This window comes from Microcebus murinus, unplaced genomic scaffold (genome assembly GCF_040939455.1).
Source record: "Microcebus murinus isolate Inina unplaced genomic scaffold, M.murinus_Inina_mat1.0 scaf017_hap2_Mmur4.0, whole genome shotgun sequence".
Lineage (NCBI taxonomy): Eukaryota > Metazoa > Chordata > Mammalia > Primates > Cheirogaleidae > Microcebus > Microcebus murinus.
In genome coordinates, this window is record NW_027438963.1 from 92,038 (window position 1) to 99,816 (window position 7,779).

General features: G+C 62.8%; 1 pseudogene; it reads left to right on the forward strand.

The window, feature by feature from the left end:
- The first annotated feature begins 3,823 nt into the window (after positions 1-3,823).
- On the forward strand, positions 3,824-3,942 carry LOC142867525 (uncharacterized; annotated as a pseudogene).
- Positions 3,943-7,779: the final 3,837 nt, after the last annotated feature.

Here is a 7,779-nt window from a genome sequence, read left to right on the forward strand (position 1 = left end):
TGCCTCTGGTTCTGTCGCGTTTCTGGGAGTGCGGGGGCGGCCCGGGGTGGGGGTGACCCCCACCCTCGGCGCCCGCCGCGGTGCCTGGCGCCCCAGCCCGCACCGTGGGGCCTCCTCTTGTCCCGAGCCGTGACACCGCCGCCACGCGGCAGCATGCCTGGCTTCTGGACTGTCAGGTCTCAGACCAAAGGTCTGCTCTGTGGGAGCCGACACGCTGGAGGAAACCTTGAGAGTCTGAGAGGGGAGGGAGTTCCAGAAGAAGGCCAGGATGTCATTTTGAGGGAGTATGTGACCAGAACTCCTCCCGTTGCTTTTGGGGTTCTATGGGCTACACGTAGGAATCTTTGGTGGTGGCACCTGATGTTCGGGGATCCGGAGTCACACCCAGACCTGCTCCACAGGCCTCCTTTTACTTTTCTCTTCGGATTCATTTTTTTTTTTTTTTTTTGAGACAGAGTCTCGGTTTGTTGCCCAGGCTAGAGTGAGTGCCGTGGCGTCAGCCTAGCTCACAGCAACTTCAAACTCCTGGGCTCGAGTGATCCTTCTGCCTCAGCCTCCCGGGTAGCTGGGACTGCAGGCATGCGCCACCATGCCCCGCTAATTTTTTATATATATATCAGTTGGCCAATTAATTTCTTTCTATTTATAGTAGAGACGGGGTCTCGCTCTTGCTCAGGCTGGTTTTGAACTCCTGACCTTGAGCAATCCGCCCGCCTCGGCCTCCCAAGAGCTAGGATTACAGGCGTGAGCCACAGCGCCCGGCCGGATTCATTATTTTTAAAAAGTGTCTCTTATCTCTATTATTGCATTTTCTTTTCTCTCTCTTTTCAAGCAGATGATGGGAGTCCAAGTGTTAAGGTGACATGTGTTGCCCGTGCCCCCCTCCCCCCCCCCGTGTTCTTATTCATTTACCTCTCATGTTGTTCCAGCATATTGTGGGGGCACCAATGTTAAGGTCGGGTGCGTTGCCCTCTCCCAGCCTCCCCCCTCGGGTCAGAGCTTCAAGTGCGCCCATCCCCCAGTCGGTGCGTACCCACCCCATTCCTAATGGATGTGTATGCCCATCCCCTCCCCCCACCCGCCCGACACCCACCCGAAGAAGGTGATTCCTCTGTGTCCACTTAGGTGTCCATCGGTTCGTACCCATTTGCTGGTGAGCGCGAGCACGTGGTGCTCGTGTGTCCATTCTTGGGATACTTGGCTTACTGGAACGGGTTCCAGCTCTGGCCAGGAGAACCACGAGAGGTGCCCCCTCACCGCTGCTCCTCATAGCCGAATAGCACTCCGTGGTGTCCACGGGCCACATTTTACTTACCCACTCGTGGGTCGATGGGCACTCGGGTGGCTTCCAGGTCTTTGCGATTGTGACTTGTGCCCTGACACTAACCCTAACCCTTACCCAGCCCGTCTCCTCCACGGCCCCTGCCTGACTGACTCCTTCCCGCCCGGCCTGTCACCTGTCACCGTCCTCTGCCCCTGCCTGACACGCTCCTCCCCGCCCGGGCCGTCACCGTCCTCGGCCCCTGCCTGACGGGGCTCCTCCGTCGCCTGGGCCTTCCAAGGGCTTGGTGTGGACGCTGGTTCCAGGACGCCCTCCCAGGAACCCGGTAGCAGGGCGGCCGCAGCGTCTCGCGCAACCCAACCGTCCGCCGGCTGGCCGCCGTCGCTAAGTGGCCTGCGGGGGACGTGCTCCCGCTGTGCCGTGGGGGCCCAGCCTGGTGTCTTCTCTGAGGCCCCGCGGCTGCCGCTCCCCGCAAGGGGATAGCCGCGGAGGTGGGGACCGCCTCCTCATGGGGACGTACACCCAGCTCTCCACGTCGGATTCCGGGGCTCTCTGTCCTGCCAGAAGGCCCAGCTGGCCTGCGGGTCCTTAGAGTGGCAAAAACATCCGAAAACTGAGATTGAGGGTCCGGTGGGTGTCTGCACTTTTGTGCTGGGCTCCCCAGGGAGGCCCGGGGGCTGGCTGGACAACGCGGTCTGCTGGGCTGGGGGGGGGGTTTGGAGGAGCAACTGATGCCCTTTGCACTTTGGGTAGCAAGTGTCTGAGGTGTCTCTGGGCCCTGTGCCATGTGGGGGCGGGGGCGGGGGCGGGGTGGGAGGAGGAGGAGGAGGAGGAGGAGGAGGAGGAGGAGGAGGAGGAGGAGGTGGGAAGGGCCGTGGCCTGCAGTCGTGTTCCCCGGGGTGGCACAGCATGTGGCTTCTTCCACAGGCTGCTTGGCCTGGGCTCCCTGCACCTGGGCCTTTGGAGGACTGGCCCTGTGCTTGCCAACACTTCCTGCAGGGACCCAGAGCTGGGAGGTTGCATCTCTCAGCCCTGGGTCGGGCAGAGCCCCAGCGGGCCAGGCCCACAACCTCTCTCAGCAGGGGTCCCCCAGAAGGCTCCTTTGGGACCAGGATTCTCTTGCGGGTGACTCTTTAAGGTCTGGCCCCTGGATGGAGGGGCACCAGGAGTAGAGGAGCAGGAAGGGGAAGGGGGTGGCCATGCGAGGGGACACTTTCAGGCCAAGTCCCAGCTTCAGTCTGATCCTCCTGGGAACGCCGGGGTGGACATCACACCTCCTGGTTGCCCCGCTCTGAGACCAGGAGCCGGGCTTCGCATTCCCACAGCAGCCAGTCGTGGGCTGAGGACACCTGGGGCGTTGGGAACTCCCTGGCTTCTCCTTGGTTTAACATCTGGAGCTGCTTGTGAATTGTGCCGCCACACACACCCGAGTGCAGGTGTCTTCTGCACAGACTGCGGGCCTCGCTCTTCTGAATGCCGCTAGCTCGCGACCCACCCACGGGTGAACCTGGTCAGGGTACTTTCTCTCAGGGGCAGACTCTGATCCGGGCGGGCTACCGGTGTCTCTGTTTGCTCCTTTCTTTCTTCCACTTTGGGAAAGGCTTCCTTACTGGGTGTGGAAATCTCCTATGCCTTTCCTCGCCTATTCTGTCAGCTCTAAAATTCTCTTTCGGTTGCCACCCTCACAGATGGATTAGGAAACTCTTTGCGGTGCACTCATTAGTGAAATGACCTCAATGACGCTGGAATCCAATATCTAATCGCCGATTTTTGGCGAGTCCACACGCCAGGGTGGTTGGGGTCCAATGCAGCCCCGGCCAGGCCCAGGCCCCTTGGACTGGGCCACAGGAGGACACAGAGGAGGGTCCCGGCCCCCACGGTAGGTAGAGGTGCGGGCAGTTCTCCAAGGGCTTGGGTGTTTTCCAGAGGGAGGAGATGGAGGGGACTGATTTCTTCAGCGCCCCACAAACCACGCCACCCCACCCCACCCATGGGACACATCCCGAGAGAGAGAGACGCCCCATACACTGGCTCCCCTCCCCCGTGCGCTGTGCCCCAGCCCTGGCCCGGGGGAATAGGCGGCCGCCAGGCCACAGGGTGGGGGGCGCAGCTGAAAGGGGTTGTGGGGGAGGGCCGCCCCTGGCTGGGGTCAAAGGGCGAGCGCCCCGCCCCTCCCGCCCGTGCGCAGTCAGCGGCCCCGGCGCGCTGGGGGTGGGGGGCGGGGAGGTGAAGGAGGCCAGGCAAGGAGAGGAGGGGGGCTTGAAGGTCTCCACCTTGGCGGGTCCAGCCGTGGAGGCGCATCTTGTGTGAGTGTGAGTGAGTGAGTGAGTGCGTGTGAGTGTGTGTGTATACAGAGACAGCCCCCAACCCCGGCCCGCCGCTCCCTGCCCGCCCCGCCTGTCACCCCCGTCCCTCGGAGCCCGCGGGACCCGGCCGGCGAACTCAACAGGCCCGACCCGGCGCGGGGCCTGGGGCGGGAGGAGGCGGCGGGGAAGCGCGGAGAGGCTCGGCTTCTTGAGCGGGGCAGGGGCGCCCTCCGCCGTCCACGGCCACACCACCCCGAACGCGCCCGATCCCGTCTGGTCTCGGAAGCTAAGCAGGGTCGGGCCTGGTTAGAACTTGGATGGGAGACCGCCCGGGAATACCGGGTGCCGTAGGCTTCTTCTTTTTTTTTTTTGCCTCTGGTTCTGTCGCGTTTCTGGGAGTGCGGGGGCGGCCCGGGGTGGGGGTGACCCCCACCCTCGGCGCCCGCCGCGGTGCCTGGCGCCCCAGCCCGCACCGTGGGGCCTCCTCTTGTCCCGAGCCGTGACACCGCCGCCACGCGGCAGCATGCCTGGCTTCTGGACTGTCAGGTCTCAGACCAAAGGTCTGCTCTGTGGGAGCCGACACGCTGGAGGAAACCTTGAGAGTCTGAGAGGGGAGGGAGTTCCAGAAGAAGGCCAGGATGTCATTTTGAGGGAGTATGTGACCAGAACTCCTCCCGTTGCTTTTGGGGTTCTATGGGCTACACGTAGGAATCTTTGGTGGTGGCACCTGATGTTCGGGGATCCGGAGTCACACCCAGACCTGCTCCACAGGCCTCCTTTTACTTTTCTCTTCGGATTCATTTTTTTTTTTTTTTTTTGAGACAGAGTCTCGGTTTGTTGCCCAGGCTAGAGTGAGTGCCGTGGCGTCAGCCTAGCTCACAGCAACTTCAAACTCCTGGGCTCGAGTGATCCTTCTGCCTCAGCCTCCCGGGTAGCTGGGACTGCAGGCATGCGCCACCATGCCCCGCTAATTTTTTATATATATATCAGTTGGCCAATTAATTTCTTTCTATTTATAGTAGAGACGGGGTCTCGCTCTTGCTCAGGCTGGTTTTGAACTCCTGACCTTGAGCAATCCGCCCGCCTCGGCCTCCCAAGAGCTAGGATTACAGGCGTGAGCCACAGCGCCCGGCCGGATTCATTATTTTTAAAAAGTGTCTCTTATCTCTATTATTGCATTTTCTTTTCTCTCTCTTTTCAAGCAGATGATGGGAGTCCAAGTGTTAAGGTGACATGTGTTGCCCGTGCCCCCCTCCCCCCCCCCGTGTTCTTATTCATTTACCTCTCATGTTGTTCCAGCATATTGTGGGGGCACCAATGTTAAGGTCGGGTGCGTTGCCCTCTCCCAGCCTCCCCCCTCGGGTCAGAGCTTCAAGTGCGCCCATCCCCCAGTCGGTGCGTACCCACCCCATTCCTAATGGATGTGTATGCCCATCCCCTCCCCCCACCCGCCCGACACCCACCCGAAGAAGGTGATTCCTCTGTGTCCACTTAGGTGTCCATCGGTTCGTACCCATTTGCTGGTGAGCGCGAGCACGTGGTGCTCGTGTGTCCATTCTTGGGATACTTGGCTTACTGGAACGGGTTCCAGCTCTGGCCAGGAGAACCACGAGAGGTGCCCCCTCACCGCTGCTCCTCATAGCCGAATAGCACTCCGTGGTGTCCACGGGCCACATTTTACTTACCCACTCGTGGGTCGATGGGCACTCGGGTGGCTTCCAGGTCTTTGCGATTGTGACTTGTGCCCTGACACTAACCCTAACCCTTACCCAGCCCGTCTCCTCCACGGCCCCTGCCTGACTGACTCCTTCCCGCCCGGCCTGTCACCTGTCACCGTCCTCTGCCCCTGCCTGACACGCTCCTCCCCGCCCGGGCCGTCACCGTCCTCGGCCCCTGCCTGACGGGGCTCCTCCGTCGCCTGGGCCTTCCAAGGGCTTGGTGTGGACGCTGGTTCCAGGACGCCCTCCCAGGAACCCGGTAGCAGGGCGGCCGCAGCGTCTCGCGCAACCCAACCGTCCGCCGGCTGGCCGCCGTCGCTAAGTGGCCTGCGGGGGACGTGCTCCCGCTGTGCCGTGGGGGCCCAGCCTGGTGTCTTCTCTGAGGCCCCGCGGCTGCCGCTCCCCGCAAGGGGATAGCCGCGGAGGTGGGGACCGCCTCCTCATGGGGACGTACACCCAGCTCTCCACGTCGGATTCCGGGGCTCTCTGTCCTGCCAGAAGGCCCAGCTGGCCTGCGGGTCCTTAGAGTGGCAAAAACATCCGAAAACTGAGATTGAGGGTCCGGTGGGTGTCTGCACTTTTGTGCTGGGCTCCCCAGGGAGGCCCGGGGGCTGGCTGGACAACGCGGTCTGCTGGGCTGGGGGGGGGGGTTTGGAGGAGCAACTGATGCCCTTTGCACTTTGGGTAGCAAGTGTCTGAGGTGTCTCTGGGCCCTGTGCCATGTGGGGGCGGGGGCGGGGGCGGGGTGGGAGGAGGAGGAGGAGGAGGAGGAGGAGGAGGAGGAGGAGGAGGAGGTGGGAAGGGCCGTGGCCTGCAGTCGTGTTCCCCGGGGTGGCACAGCATGTGGCTTCTTCCACAGGCTGCTTGGCCTGGGCTCCCTGCACCTGGGCCTTTGGAGGACTGGCCCTGTGCTTGCCAACACTTCCTGCAGGGACCCAGAGCTGGGAGGTTGCATCTCTCAGCCCTGGGTCGGGCAGAGCCCCAGCGGGCCAGGCCCACAACCTCTCTCAGCAGGGGTCCCCCAGAAGGCTCCTTTGGGACCAGGATTCTCTTGCGGGTGACTCTTTAAGGTCTGGCCCCTGGATGGAGGGGCACCAGGAGTAGAGGAGCAGGAAGGGGAAGGGGGTGGCCATGCGAGGGGACACTTTCAGGCCAAGTCCCAGCTTCAGTCTGATCCTCCTGGGAACGCCGGGGTGGACATCACACCTCCTGGTTGCCCCGCTCTGAGACCAGGAGCCGGGCTTCGCATTCCCACAGCAGCCAGTCGTGGGCTGAGGACACCTGGGGCGTTGGGAACTCCCTGGCTTCTCCTTGGTTTAACATCTGGAGCTGCTTGTGAATTGTGCCGCCACACACACCCGAGTGCAGGTGTCTTCTGCACAGACTGCGGGCCTCGCTCTTCTGAATGCCGCTAGCTCGCGACCCACCCACGGGTGAACCTGGTCAGGGTACTTTCTCTCAGGGGCAGACTCTGATCCGGGCGGGCTACCGGTGTCTCTGTTTGCTCCTTTCTTTCTTCCACTTCGGGAAAGGCTTCCTTACTGGGTGTGGAAATCTCCTATGCCTTTCCTCGCCTATTCTGTCAGCTCTAAAATTCTCTTTCGGTTGCCACCCTCACAGATGGATTAGGAAACTCTTTGCGGTGCACTCATTAGTGAAATGACCTCAATGACGCTGGAATCCAATATCTAATCGCCGATTTTTGGCGAGTCCACACGCCAGGGTGGTTGGGGTCCAATGCAGCCCCGGCCAGGCCCAGGCCCCTTGGACTGGGCCACAGGAGGACACAGAGGAGGGTCCCGGCCCCCACGGTAGGTAGAGGTGCGGGCAGTTCTCCAAGGGCTTGGGTGTTTTCCAGAGGGAGGAGATGGAGGGGACTGATTTCTTCAGCGCCCCACAAACCACGCCACCCCACCCCACCCATGGGACACATCCCGAGAGAGAGAGACGCCCCATACACTGGCTCCCCTCCCCCGTGCGCTGTGCCCCAGCCCTGGCCCGGGGGAATAGGCGGCCGCCAGGCCACAGGGTGGGGGGCGCAGCTGAAAGGGGTTGTGGGGGAGGGCCGCCCCTGGCTGGGGTCAAAGGGCGAGCGCCCCGCCCCTCCCGCCCGTGCGCAGTCAGCGGCCCCGGCGCGCTGGGGGTGGGGGGCGGGGAGGTGAAGGAGGCCAGGCAAGGAGAGGAGGGGGGCTTGAAGGTCTCCACCTTGGCGGGTCCAGCCGTGGAGGCGCATCTTGTGTGAGTGTGAGTGAGTGAGTGAGTGCGTGTGAGTGTGTGTGTATACAGAGACAGCCCCCAACCCCGGCCCGCCGCTCCCTGCCCGCCCCGCCTGTCACCCCCGTCCCTCGGAGCCCGCGGGACCCGGCCGGCGAACTCAACAGGCCCGACCCGGCGCGGGGCCTGGGGCGGGAGGAGGCGGCGGGGAAGCGCGGAGAGGCTCGGCTTCTTGAGCGGGGCAGGGGCGCCCTCCGCC